Source organism: Microtus ochrogaster, unplaced genomic scaffold, assembly GCF_000317375.1.
Source record: "Microtus ochrogaster isolate Prairie Vole_2 unplaced genomic scaffold, MicOch1.0 UNK112, whole genome shotgun sequence".
Taxonomy (NCBI): Eukaryota; Metazoa; Chordata; class Mammalia; order Rodentia; family Cricetidae; genus Microtus; species Microtus ochrogaster.
In genome coordinates this window covers 242652-257609 of record NW_004949210.1, presented here as the reverse complement: position 1 = coordinate 257609, position 14958 = coordinate 242652, and the positions used below count along the sequence as shown (strand labels likewise).

General features: G+C 39.3%; 1 pseudogene; it reads right to left on the bottom strand.

Annotated features, from left to right (window-relative positions):
* Window positions 1-7556: 7556 nt before the first annotated feature.
* On the bottom strand, window positions 7557-12470 carry LOC101988426 (annotated as a pseudogene).
* Between the last annotated feature and the right edge of the window lie 2488 nt (window positions 12471-14958).

Below are 14958 nucleotides of genomic sequence, written 5' to 3'. Positions count from 1 at the left end.
TACAACAATGGGCCAGTAAATAAACAGTGAAAATACAATGTGAACTGTGTTACAGTGGAGATGTGAATAGCATTCTCTGAGATTATATAGTAGTATTACTTTTCAAGGGTGTTGTTCTGTGTCCCCAAATGTCAAACCTTTACAACAGGCATTTACAAAATTAAATTTTTACTGAATGTTGTTGACATGCAAGACTAGGAATTAATGGGTCAAAGTTGCCTCCTGGATCAGTTGACCAGAGATGAATTTATAGGAAGGGAAATCTACTTGATGGTCAGAGAACAAGAAATTGTACATGTTTTCTTTCAAGACAAATTACTCTGTGTAGAAGACATAAATGATGAGAAAATCTGACTTGTTCTGCTCATATTCATTCTTGAGAAGCCAGCTCCATTCTAGGGAGATAGCTCAATTGGTAAAAGGCTTGCCACACAAGCATGAGGCCCTGAATTCAATAACCAGCATCCATAATCCCAGCATGGAGGAAGGGAAGAGAGGAGGATCCTGGGCCTCGCTAACCAACTAGCCTAGCCCACTTGGTGAGACCCAGGCCAGTAAAAGATGCTGTCTTAGAAAATAAAGTGAAAGGTTCCTGAGGCCTATCACTCAGAGTTGATTTCTGACATCTACACACACACACACACACACACACACACGCACGCACACATGCACGTGCGCGCGCGCACACACACACACACGAAGAAAAAAGACAAAGAAATAAAAAGAAAAACAATTTCACGTGCTAAGAATCATTAGGGAGACCTGGTGGCTTACCCTGGAAGGCAATTGAAGAAAGCAATGTCAGGTTCTGCCCACCTTACCCCTTCTGCAGGGACTAAGACTGCCTTTGGGAGGAGGAGGAAATGTTTTCTAGATGGGTATTAATCAGAGCTGAGTCCATTACTCATCTCATTGGAATGTTTCAGTCAATTTCTGGAGGGCAGGCAGAAGCATGGAGGTTTGTAGATTTCATGCTTTTCCAAGGTGACACATTTTGAATTAAGTCTGACTCAACAGCTTTTCCTGTTACAGAATTAATATGCCTTCCAGTGAGAAAGCACTTTGTGCTCTTAGAGATGAGTAAAGGAAAAAGCTTTTTAATAATAGTGTATGACTGGTTCTGCCTAATGCACCAAAAAAGAAACTTCCTTAAACAGAAAATTTTCCAGTTTATATAGGCTTCAGCTTATACACTCCACATACACTGTCATCCTTGAATCCACTTCAGGTTAGTCCCAAGTCACTGAAAGATAGGACATTAGTGATCCTGGCAGGTTCCACTGTGGCTGGGGGACCATGCAGGAAACAGAATATGCCATGCAAAGAGAGCTTGGGGACTATGGAGTTTTATTTAGGAAGACGGTATTGGGAAGGTTTGGGAGGGTAGCAGGGAGGAAGGAAGAGATACAGAGACAGAACGAGAGAGACGGAGAGAAGAAAGAGGAAAGAGAAGAGGAAGGGGGAGGGAGAGGTAGCAGCTGTCTCTTCAGAGAGAGAGAAAAGAGAGCTTGCCTCTGGGGAAAGGGAGAGATTGGAAGTGGGCAGAGTTTGTCTCTTAAAGGGATGGGGTACTAAGAGGGGAGGCCAGCGTAATTATGGCAGTCACACTTTGAGCCATTTAAACAGAGATAGGGATAAACCAGTCTGCCACCATGTTGGGCTTGAAAGCCATTTTTATAGTAAAGACAAACTAGGTTCATTCCTATTTGTGATTAAATTTATGTTTCTCAAGCATTGGGCTATGCCACACCTGTAACTTTAGCCACAAATGGTTCTGTACTGCCTGTTCCAGGAAACAGCAACCATGTCTTTATTTCAGGAGGTTGTTATAACTTGTTATTATGTTGGGCTTCTGTAACCCCACCTATTTGCCCATAAAATCCCCCCATTTGGAACCCCCCTACACCTAAGCTATAAAAACCCTTATCTTTCCCACATCCTGATCTGACCTCTTGAACCCTTCCTTACGGGGAGACAGCCCATGTACAGGAATAAAGTTTACTGTAATTAATTTAGTCATGATTTGGGTTGGTGGTCTTTTACTCTTTTCTTGTGGGGTTAATAACGGGATATTGCAAGTCTGGCCACTTGGGTAGATGGGTGACGTATGCAGAAAAGATATTGCCAAAATTATCCCTTAAGTATATCAGTGTTATTTTTTTCCCAAATAGTAGCTGTCCAGGGTCCTCTTACATACCTGTAAGAATTATGCTTTTTCTTTTTTTTTTGTATTTGGTTTTTTTCAAGACAGGGTTTCTCTGTGGCTTTGGAGCCTGTCCTGGAACTAGCTCTTGTAGACCAGGCTGGTCTCTTATGCTTTTTCTGATAGGAGAATCTGGACTTAATAGAAGACCAGCACTTAATGAGGGCCTTAACTCTTGAGGGCCTGTTCTTTGATATGGGGATGTACCTATTGGCTTGTTGTCAGTCAGAGTTCTCTCTTTTTATTACGAGTGTGGAGCTTATTGTGGTGAAATAGAAATGAACATTTACGAAAACATTTTTTTGGCAATCCTAAATTTCGATTATGGCAAAACATTTCTTTCCTAAAGCTTCTTACAAGCCTGGTTAGTACATTGCTTATCTTCCAGCTCTTTTAGTTAAATTCTACTTTATGTAATTTATTATCTCCTAAACAAGTTTATGAGTAAGCCATTTATAGCATCCATTTGATTCCTTCAAGTTTCTTGTGTGCGTCAATCTTCTTAGCACTCTCACTTCTCCAGTTTATTTAGTTCTATAACTATTATTATTAGAGGTGAGAATTCTCAAATAAAGCTATTCCAATAGTTCTCAAACTGGCTTTGACTGAGCCCTAAGATTTCAGAGTAAAGGGAAGTAGATCTTACTTCTTCAAATAGAACTCAGCAAATAATTATTCTCATGGTTAAAGGTGCCTTGGAAGGGTTCTCTACAACACGATTCTCTGTTGCTTTAAAATATACAAACCCAGTGATTTTGTCCTATTTGTCTTTATGTTGAAGAGAGAGAAACTGAGGATCAGAGTGAGCAGGTGTTGGCCAACGAGCAAAGAAATCCAACAGAAAACCAAGTTCTGTTAAGATAAGCAAGCTACTTTTATTTATTGAAATTGGTTTTACCAGTCTGCCTGTCTATGGTAAAAGTCCCCCAGTGCCAAGCTGAAAAGTCTACCTTCCATATTGCAAGACATGGCCTGCAATGGCCTCTTAGTCACAGAAAGCCAAGTCAGATTGAAAGGATCCAGAAACTGGGGACAGGTACTATTAATCCCACCAGTAGAGAATAAGACGAGTTCCGCAACCTTTGAGCCAAATTTGGAGCAAGCTTTAATTAAATACTCTCCAGGAATATGGACTCTGGGCAGGTCCACTCCTGGGTTCCCAGGAAATCGCCACAAGTCACATTTTGTAGAGGCTTAAAGAGGCAAAACTCACAATTCATCACATCCCCCATCCAGTCCAATCAGGGACAAGCACCCATCCTGAAGTATTTACTGCCCACTTATCTCCCACACACATGTGGTCAAGCACATCTAATGGAGATAGGTCAAATGGACTTGTTTAAGGGAGTGGAAACATAAACAATAGCCTCTAACATTTAACTTTGGTTCTCACTATACTATCAATGTTAGCGTTCCTATTGCTGTGATGAAACACGTGACCAAAGTAACTTGGGGGAAAAGGGTTTATTTGGCTTACATTTCCAACATAGTCTATTAAAGGAAATCAGAGCAGGAACTCAAACATGGCAGGAACATGGAGGCAGGAGCTGAGGCAGAGGCCATGGAGAGGAATGCCGCTTACTGACTGACTTCACCTGCTTTCTTATAGAACCCAGGACTACCAGCCACAATGGGCTGGGCACTCCCACATCAATCACCAATTAAAAAATGCCCTACAGCAGCGGTTCTCAACCTGTGAGTGAGTTGCTACCCCTTTGGGGACCACATATCAGATATTTATGTTTCTGTTATACCAGATCACAGGGACCCCCAAAAGACCACCACAGAGACAGAATTCCATATGTAAAAGCAAAGTGCCTTCATTAAAGTTTGGACTTGGATTTTTTTAAGGCTACATTAATGTACATACAACTTATTGTCCATGGAGGTAGTTGGAACATTGAATGAATATGGATATTTCAACAGATAGGAGATACTGAGTAGTGGAGGTTCTAAAGGAGTTTGTGTTAGGCAAGTTGGAACAAGCTGCATAGAGAAAAGGTCTCCCTTTACCAGATTTAAATAGTTTTTAAGATGAAAACAATGGAGAAAGGGAGACATGCTATCCAGTGTGGGTGGGGGAAAAAGGCTCCTAGGTATAGTGGAGAAAGTTTATTGTAGATATGAGGAAGAAAACAGAGACACCTGGAAGGGTTCAGACTGGACACGGCCAGCAGACTGAACGAGGCCTGGAGAGGGCAGGAAGGGATGGAGTGAAGGAGGAAGAGAAAAGAGGGGGGGGCAAGAGAGGAGCTGAGGACCAAGAAACCAACAGAGCTATGGACCATGTGCCTAAAATGGCTGAAATTATATAGGATTGAGTGGCCCAGTCCTTTAACCCCAGCACTTGGGAGGCAGAAGCAGGTAGATCTTTATGCCCAAGGCCAACCTGGTCTACAGTTTGTGTGTGTGTGTGTGTGTGTGTGTGTGTGTGTGTGTGTGTGTGTGTGTGTGAAGTCCAGCCTCTGGGAGGGAGAGGTTTAGGGTAACCAGCAGGCTGAGCAGTGATGGGAGGAGCCACAGGAATTGAGTGATTCTGGAAGAGCTGACCAGCATTTGGTTTGATATGTTAATAGACACTTCAGTTAGCCTTCTGTCCTGCAATGTGAGAAAAGCAGGTCTGCTTTAGAGATGCTGGCAACCTGAGCAGCAAATCAAAGCTTAAGGAGCCTATTGATCAGAGCAAATACTTCCAAAATTGATATACAAGCTGTATGAGAATTATATAAAACCTCAGAATTATGTTTGATAGTTAGAAACATAATTCTAAAACTTATTCAGAAAAGGAAAATATCTAAAAGTAATTTCAAAAAAGAATAAAGAAGACCAATCACGTTATCTGATTTCAGTTCTTAGAGTATATGGATCAAAGGAACAGAATAGAGAAACCAGACTGACTCACAAAAATAGGTTTGAGTGGATTTTGACAAAAATACAAAAATGATTAAATGAAAGAAGGCTCTTTTCAATAGATAATGCCGAAGAGGTGTTCATTGATAAGTTTAGAATTCCATCTCTCTGGGCTGAAATTGAGGTTACAGCAAATGGCTAAATTATGCTCAGAAGGTTGAAATTATCAAGAAATGCAGGGCCTGCTATCATGCCTTTCTTTGAGAAATGGTGACGGAAATGAAAATGAATCAACATGATGAGGATTGTTGTTTTTCTTCTTCATTTTGTGTGTGTAACGAGGATCTAACACTGTGGTTCCTTTGTGAAAAGTGTGGCTGGTGGGGCCAGAACCTTTAGAGTCACTTCTGCAGGTGTAATCAAGTGTATTCATCAGAAAAGGAAAAGAATTTAAAGACTTGTAGGAATTCTACCATGTGAGTCATCCCTAGCCAATAATACATGTGCTCATTTATGGAAAAAAAACAATTTTTTTACCTAAATGTAGGCCAAATTCTTTTCAAAATGGGGATTGGACCTAAATGCAAAATTGTAAAATTTTTATATTAAAGAGGAAAATATCCAAGATATAAAGCTTACAGTTTGATTCCCCAAGCATAATCCAGAAAAGGAATCATTGATAAAAATGAACCTTACTGAAAGTATTTTCTCTTAGTGAGAATGATGATAAGATAACCTGTAGAATGTCAAAAAAGCATTTGATAATCATACATTAAATAAGAATGAAAATCTAGACTGTACAAAAGAACCCTTGAGCTTCATTTGTAAAAAGAATATCAAGTGCCTGGCAGTGATGGAGCATGCCTTTACTACCAGCACTTGCAGGTAGATCTCGGTGAGTTCAAGACCAGTCTGGTCTACAAAGCTAGTTCCAGGACAGCATCCTGTCTCAAAAAACAAAGAAAGATAGCCGGGCAGTGGTGGCGCACGCCTTTAATCCCAGCACTCGGGAGGCAGAGGCAGGCGGATCTCTGTGAGTTCGAGACCAGCCTGGTCTACAAGAGCTAGTTCCAGGACAGGCTCCAAAACCACAGAGAAACCCTGTCTCGAAAAAAACAAACAAACAAAAAAACAACAAAGAAAGAAAGAAACAAGAAAGATTATCAAGTAGAAAATGGGAAATCAGCATAGAAGACATTTCACTGGTGAGGACATATACATGGTAACTAAGCACATGATAAAAACAATATTCTTAGCCACCTAGGAAATGTAAATTAATATTACAATGAGATATTGCTACATATGTATCAGAAACCTAAAATAAAAATGGAGGATAATACCAAATGCTGCCAAGGATATAGAAAAACTGATTTACTCATGCATTCCTGATGAACACAAAAAATGAGAAAATAGTTTAATAATTTCTCTTTCTTCTTTATTGTTTTTAAAACAGAAAGGTGGGATTCCCATGTTGTTCAGTAATTACACTCCTGTGCATTTGCTTCAGAAAAATGAAAATTGATATTCATACCAAACTTGTACACATATATAATAGTTTTTTATATAATACTCATAACCTGCAAAAAAGACTTGGTATTCATTAGTGGATGAATATTTAAAGAAACTATGGTAGACCCATACCATAGAATACTGCTCAGCAATTAAAAACAAAAACAATTGGCAAATCTCTGGGTGACTCTGTAAAAACTTAGGCTGACTGAACAAATGTTGTATAATACATGATTCTATTTCCATAACATTCTTAAGTAGAGTACAGATTATTCTTATCAACTACGAAAATCCCTCTAGGTATAGTTTTCTCTATCTTGGTCATATCAATGTCATTGCTGAGTTCTCTATGATTATGCTGTAGGTCTGTCATAGCATTTTCTTTATAAAATGTCTCTAAAATAGCATTATTTTATACATTTGGGTGTATGGGGTTACATGTATATCTCTGTACCACATGAATGCCTGATGTCCTCAGAGACCAGAAGAGAGTACCAGATCCCTTGGAGGTCATGTTAGCAATGGTTTTTAATTCACCAGACAGGGACTTAGTGTTCTATGGGTCTAAAGACACTAGTGCCCCCAACAGACCTCTATGGGTTTGGATCCATAATAAGGTCCGTCGGGTGACAGGCCAGGGGTTCTACTTGTATGGCATCAAACTTAAGCCAATCTGCTGTTTCTCCAAAGCCTCCTCCATCTCCTGTAGGTTCACCAGAAGGTTTATGCCAATACAAATCTGTGTTTGTATAGTGTACCGATGGCCCTAAGCTAGCTAGCGTAGATGGCGTTGAGATGCATACTTTTCATGTAGTGTGATAATGAAAGCTCTCTCTTTTTTAATTTATTTATTTTTATTTTATTGTTGTTTTGCCCATATGTATGTATGTATGTATGTGTGACTGTGTTGGATCCTGGAGTTACATACAGTTGTGAGCTGCCATGTGCTTGCTGAGAATTGAACCCAGGTCCTCTGGAAGGTCAGTCAGTGCTCTTAACCACTGAGCCATCTCCCCAGTGAAAATTCCTTTTCCGTCACCAGCTGCTCTGCCTTCCAGTGATCTCCCTCGAAGAGCTGCAGAAAGTTGGCCTGAGTGCCAGCAGTGTCCTTCACTCTCCAGAAATGCAGCTTATCACAGATATCCTTCAAATCCTGGAGATCCATGCAGAGATCTTGAATCCAAAGACAGCAGCATTTCCCATCCATGGTAGACTGAGCAGGCTGAATTATGTAAAACCCAAAGTGAACAGATCAACACGTTCCTTAGCAAAGTAATTAAGCCGTGAGATCATACTGGCAAGTTTTTGCAAAATCAGATCAAACGTACTTCTCAGAATAATCAGGTCTGAATTGTCTCCCATGTGGCATTGAGGTGGCACTGAGATGCATGGTGCCCGCAGCTCTCAGACAGCATGTGACAGACAGACAGACAGTATGTGAGCCATCACACGGTGCTGCAGATGTTTCTCTTCAGCTGTCTTCTGGAAGTCAAAATTGTTCAGGTTTAACTTCATCTCCTGTATTGGTTTATCTGTGATAGATAAACCCAATGTCTTGCTTTGCCTCTGCAAGCCACAGCCACAGCTGATGCCACATCTGGAACTTGTACCTGAACAAGAAACACATCTTGAGGCTGGCAGTGACAGGCTGCCAGTGGAGAATGGTAGCTTTCTGGGGCCAGGATTGCCTGCCACAGACCCAGCCACTGACAATTCTGTTTCTTAACAGACAAGTTGACTTCCTCAAAACCATACTCCTTGTTCTTCAACCTCCCAGTCTTGAATTACAGGACCTACTCCTACTTCTTAGTTATCCTCTGCAAAGGGAGCATGGACACTGAGCTGGCTATATCACTGCTCTGAATAAAATCAAATATCGGCTAGCGAGGAAAAATAGAAAAACAGATACTGTCTTAGAAGCTAAAATGTCTGCTGTCTGTCATCTTAGGCTATACCATGTAGCTTAGTCTTTGTACACTTTAATCCAAGGCATTGAAAACCTACCTCTTTGAGGATATGCCAGGGAGAATTTCAAAAACTATCAGAGGAGCCAGGCTGGTAGCTAGGCTAACCTGTTTGCTGCTATTCATTTCTTTGTGCAATTACATCCAGTTGAATCTTGATTAGACTTAATAGCTTGCTTCTAAGAATGTGGTGAAAGTCATGGGAAATCATGGCTAAAATGAGGTCACCAAAGATCACGATTTCCTTTTGCTGCTAGAGTCTCTTTAGTCACTTTCTAGTTCTTAGACTTAGGTAAAATTAATTTCAGATTGGGTTCATTTGGCAAAGAACAGAGGGCAGCCTTTGCTTAATAATATGCAAGGAACTGAAGCAGCCCAGTCAAGCGTTTTTTGAAGCCCTTGAATCATAATAACAGCAATATGAAATTGGAAGTAGAAGTTTGAAAAATTAAGCCTCACCATGTGTATAGCCCAACCAATACAAGAAGGCATGCAAGTGCCTGAAAGAGTTACAGAAACAGAGGGCCTAAACTGCCCCAGATAAATTGTGAAATAACGAATGTGATCTGTTTTCAGTTGTTAGATTTCAGGGATAATTTGTTAAGCACTAAAAATAACGTTCCTGAAGTAAATGATGGACATGCCGAAAAAATCGCGTAAACTTTCTGCAATTTGAACTGACAAGCTATAATTTAGGTATTTTCTCTTTTACGCTCCCTTCCTCCAACTCTAGAGGAAGAGTTTTCTAATATTCAGGTTAAAGCAGTCTAAAAATAAGACTGAATCTTTCCCAGGTGAATGAGCTCCCCATCTCTGGAGGCATTAACGCAGAAACCGTGTAAACCTCTGTTAGATAGTTTTCGTGGTAAAGCTTCAGACATCAAATGACCACATGAACTAGATCAGTGCTTGTCACTCATGTGAAATAACATTTATATAGTACACACTAGAAATAAATAACAAGACTATTATGAACCAAAATGAACCGTTTATGCAGGTTCTACCCAACCATTCTCAGGAGACTGAGAAGCTATAATTCATCTGTGGCACAACAATGAGCCTTTCCCTGATGGTTAGAATGCCCAACATGAAATGACTTAAGGTGTTTCATACTTAGGTTCCAGGAAGCAATAGTTTTGGTAATATGATTGTCAGAGCAGAAATGTTAGCATGATCTAACACTGGTAAAATACAAACTCTCAACTCCATTCTATACATATTGCATCAGAAACTCTGAAAGAGTCTAGAGACAGTTGTTTCACCAAACAAAATTGAACCTAAACATTCACATATGTATTTTCTGGTTAAAATGCAGGGGAAATAATCTTTTACCTCTAGAGCTCAGCTCCATCATCTATTAAAAAGTAACTGGTAAGAGTTCTGGGTGTAATGAGATATTGGCATAGTCTTTGTGTATATAACACATAGTAGGCATTCAATTACTGTTAGTTCTATTCTTACCAAGAAAAGTGAACTGAATTTATAATAAAGGAATTACAGCTTGCAAGTTGCATAAAATTATTGAGTAAATGTTATAATTCAATTTTATAAAGATTATCATTTTCAATGTATGATACAGTTTATTATTTTAGTCTGTTTTTATACTTGTTAGAATAAATGAATGACTTAAACAGTTTCTAATTGTGAATAATGGCTATACATTGTGAATAATGGCTATACATTGTGAATAATGGCTATACATTGTGAATAATGGCTATACATTGCCAACTCTTGATTATATACTTGGGTATCTATTTTGTGGATATTTGTCAGCAGATTAAAATCTCCATATGGTTTCTCTCTGTCACATGTGTCTGTGCTGCCTTCCTCTGCTATCAATTAATATTTTAGTGCGAATGAAAATTAATTTTCATATTGTCCCAAAGGAAAAAATATGCCAATAATTCAGGTCCTACATTCTAGAAAACACTAGAAATAGGACCCAGATTATCTAGTGGTGTATCCCTTTTCATGAAGGCAGGGCTTATAAAGATAATCCTGTTTAAACACATTATTTAAGAAAAAGGTGACTCACGTGCACGCTTAATAGGAGGTGCAATTTACAAAAGGATTTAATCTTTGTATACTGAGGATTACAGAACGGGGCAGGTCAGTTTTTTGTTTTTGTTTTTTTTTTGTTTTTCGAGACAGGGTTTCTCTGTGGTTTTGGAGCCTGTCCTGGAACTACCTCTGTAGACCAGGCTGGCCTCGAACTCACAGAGATCCGCCTGCCTCTGCCTCCCAAGTGCTGGGATTAAAGGTGTGCGCCACCACCGCCCGGCAGTTTGACCCATTTTTAACAAGTTATTCTATAATATCAAGATATTATATAATATCTACTAAATTCAAGACATTCAAAAATGTTGAAATGCAATCATCAATAAGATGCTGGCCTAGTATACATTGATTCTGTTGTCATGTGGCAAGAATAAGCAAAACATAATAAAGTCATCAGCAGAACTAGTCTTACATCTCAGAGACTTTGAACTTCTGAATTTCTGGGTAAGTTGGCAGACTAGCGGCTGCCTTGATATGAGCTGGGAAAGGACAGTTAGACCAAAAAAAAAGATATTATTTCCCCAAAGAGAGAAATAGAGAAAGAGCTTCAGAACTCCATGGTGTGGGGGGGGGGGCGTGAAGGAGGATCGCAAATGAGTAGGATACAAGATGAATGATGCACAGAAGTACACTCAACACAGGTTTAACTGAACAGTTCTCTAATGTAGAGAAGGAAGCCAGAAGCCACTTCTAAGAGATAAGCTATAAAAATGTTGGGCAGTCCCACCATCAGGATAAGCTCACAACCCTATTAGCCCTTATTCAGCTTTATTTAGGTTTTGATGAAACAGTGATTCCTTCCGAGGACAGGGCACCGTAGGTGAGTTGCACCACTTGTCACATTATATGACTTAGAGAGCAGCAGCTGGGCACTGTCTTGAGAGAGAACCTATTGTTAAAAACTGCAATACCATGGCCGGTGGTGGCACATGCCTTTAATCCCAGCACTCAAGAGACAGAGGCAGAAGCAGGCAGATCTCTATGACTTCAAGACCAACTTGGTCTACAGAGAGAGTTCAAAGCTACAGAGAAATCCTGTCTCAAAAAAAACAAAAACAAAAACAAAACAAAACAAACAAAAACAATCAACCAACCAAACAAACAATACAAAAAACCTTATCACTGGGCGTTGGTGGCACGGTGCATGCCTTTAATCCCAGCACTTGGGAGGCAAAGGTAAGCAGATATCTGTGAGTTCGAGACCAGCCTGGGCTGCAGAGTTAGCTCCAGGCTCTGTAGCTACTGAGAAACTTTGTCTCAGAAAACAAAACCAAAAAATCCAAACAAACAAAAACAGAACACAACAAAACAAAAAAAATACCTCAAACAACAACAACAAAAAAAAAAACCTCCAAAAACCTGCAGTACCTCAGAGGTCTGAAATCAGGAAAGATCCGCAGGTGAAGAAGGCTCATCTTGGTGTGCCACAACCCTTGGGAGAGCAAAGGCCCAGAGAGGAAACCTCAGTTTGGCATGCCACACTCTTCAGGTGAGGAAAATCTCCAAGAGGTAGCTGTGCATAGAAAGAACAACTAATGTAGACTAACCAAATGTAGGTGACAGGTTTGATTCAGCTAAGAAGTGTTAGGGAGAGGTAACCCTACTTTCCATGTATATAGACAGATCTTATCAACCTGTCAACCGCAGTTCGATAGCTCTGAGCCTGAAGCCAATGTGGACCAAATCTGGAGTTACCTATCTGTTTTTCATTACCACAGAACTCAAGGATTCTGAAATTCCAGAAATGTGCATGGTATCCACAGCTTCATCCTCCCAACAGGATGATTAATACTCAGGATGTCTTGAAAATATGAAGATAGGTTCTCTGTCTGTACCCATCTGATTGCCGTGTTGCTTCTCAGACGTTCATTGTATCTGGGAGCCATCTTTTAGCTAAAAATGGGAGTACCATCTGGAAAGTCATGGGAGTTCACAACATACAATGCAGATATTAAATGTGGCCAGTAGAGGCCCCAGTACACAAAGGAAAATAGTTATAGTGAAAACAGTTGGCAGATGTGATGTATTTGTCCAATGTAAACTCAACAAGAGCATAAAACAGAACACGCAAGAGTCTATGAATACAATTGATCCCATCGTCATGAGCACAATGGGTAATATTCATTGTTTTTATAATCTTTAAGTGTATGACTGTTTTGCCTGCATATATTTTTGCTCACCATGGGATATTAGAGTTACAATGGTTGTGAGGTGCCATGTGGGTGCTGGGAATTGAACCTGAGTCCTCTGGAAGCACAACCTGTACTCTTAACTGCTGAGTTATTTCTCCAGGCTCCATCTTCAATTTCTGAGGACCCACAAAAGAAGCTGCTCCAGCACATTATCTTTTAAAAGTTATCTGTAATTCTTCACTCCTTTGCATGTTAACAGATTTTTATTTCATTGTATTAAAATTTTTCTTTTAAGAATGTTTGCTATATTCATATATTCCTTCATATATATGTATAATTTTGGTTACACAATTCTTTCATTCTTGGGCAATATTCCATTTTTCTTCCTTCCCAATTTATATGTATTTACTATTTTGACTTCATTTTTAATAGTTTCACACCTTTCTTTAATTCCTTTTCTTACTTTTACCTAATTGTGTTTTAGCCATTTTGCACAATTTGCAAACACTTTTTCCATTTTATCTTGGCCCCCTATGTCTCACTGTTTTGTTCCCCTTTCTACAACATTATTCTCTACTCTTTCTCTTAGTTTTCCTCTTGTTTATTTAACTGTGTATATTCTCTGTTTTTTCCCTTTCCCTGTCTTCTTCCATTAACTTATTTATTTACTATTTCTAAACCCTAAGTAATTTGAAACTTTATAGCACATTATATAGTACTTTGCCATTTTGTGTTTTATGAACATTAGAGAGGAAAAAGTAAAAGTTAAAAGTAAAAATAAAAAGGATGAGCTAAGCACCAGCCCTGAAAAATTGAGCTCAAAAATTGAGATACTGCCGGGCAGTGGTGGCGCACGCCTTTAATCCCAGCACTCGGGAGGCAGAGACAGGCAGATCTCTGTGAGTTCGAGGTCAGCCTGGTCTAGAAGAGCTAGTTCCAGGACAGAAACCAAAAGCTACGGAGAAACCCTGTCTCGAAAATAAAAAAAAAAAAAAAAATTGAGATACAGAAAAAAAAAACCCAGAAACATTAGAATTGAAACCTTCATGAATCACATAAAACCACAATGATAAGTGCCAACAGTAGAACAAGCCAAAGAGATATCAGTGATGGTGGACAAAGCTGATGAAATATTACATTCAAATATAAACACTGAAAATATATGAACATAACCACAACATTCACAAACTCTGGGATATGATTAAGAGATTAACAGTGTTGAAATAATAGATTTTAACCTTTACTATTCCATGGTGGTTGAATTTTTGTCTACATTTTTTCTAAGGAATCTATTTACAACCATATTTGCACACATTCTAAATTTTGTTAAAGATTTGGAAGTAATGGAGAAAACTCAGCATGAACCTCATGATTCCTCCTCATTTTTCCCAGCTCTCATCTCTTTTTCTAGTCCTCGTCTATCTAGATTGCCCCTATAGTTAGAAACATTTTCCCTTTGAATTATGATGCGGGGTAATCTTGTCCCTTTCTTTCTTCTACCTTGTTTATTCCTACTCTCTCAGGATATTCGGATGATTATATAGGCCTTCATCTTTTTCATGCTTTGAGACAGGGTCTTGCTATGCTGCTTAGGCAAAAAGAGCACATTATTATGAAGAGATGGAAAGTTTGTGTTGAACTTGATCTAATTTAATTTGAATGACCGTGTACAGAAAGTTGAGACTATCTAACAGGCAGATAGCTCTACATAGAACTACTCTGGATCCCTAGGTAAGGAGAAAAGTTGGTAAGGTAGCAGCAGATACTTGCGGGAGACTAAAGCATTATCCAGGACAAAGGAGGAAGGCTTCTTTCAAGAAAATACTTGCATTGACCATATTTGTAAGCTAGGAGAATGGTTGGGTTGAGATGAAGAGATGGAAACTATTGTGGAGAAAAAGTGCATGGATTATACACATTAGTGATTAATTGTAGGTCACCAATAATGCATTGTTGTCACATTAAGGAAAGAAGTAAAAGCACTCCTCTTGGAGTCATTTAACCAAGAGCAAGTCCAGAGCTGAATTCTCTACTTCATGATCCATGTGTTTTCTGTCCATTGTCTGTTGTATGACTGTGAATCTATGCCTGTTGGAAAGCTAACTTGTGGATCTGTTTGTCCCCATGTTCCCGTCCCTGTGTGTGTCTACATGGGGTGTCTCTGTGACTGTTGTATGAGCTGTATGCATCTGGTTTTTTTTTTTTTTTTTTTTTTTTTAGACGGCATACGAGATTAAGCATG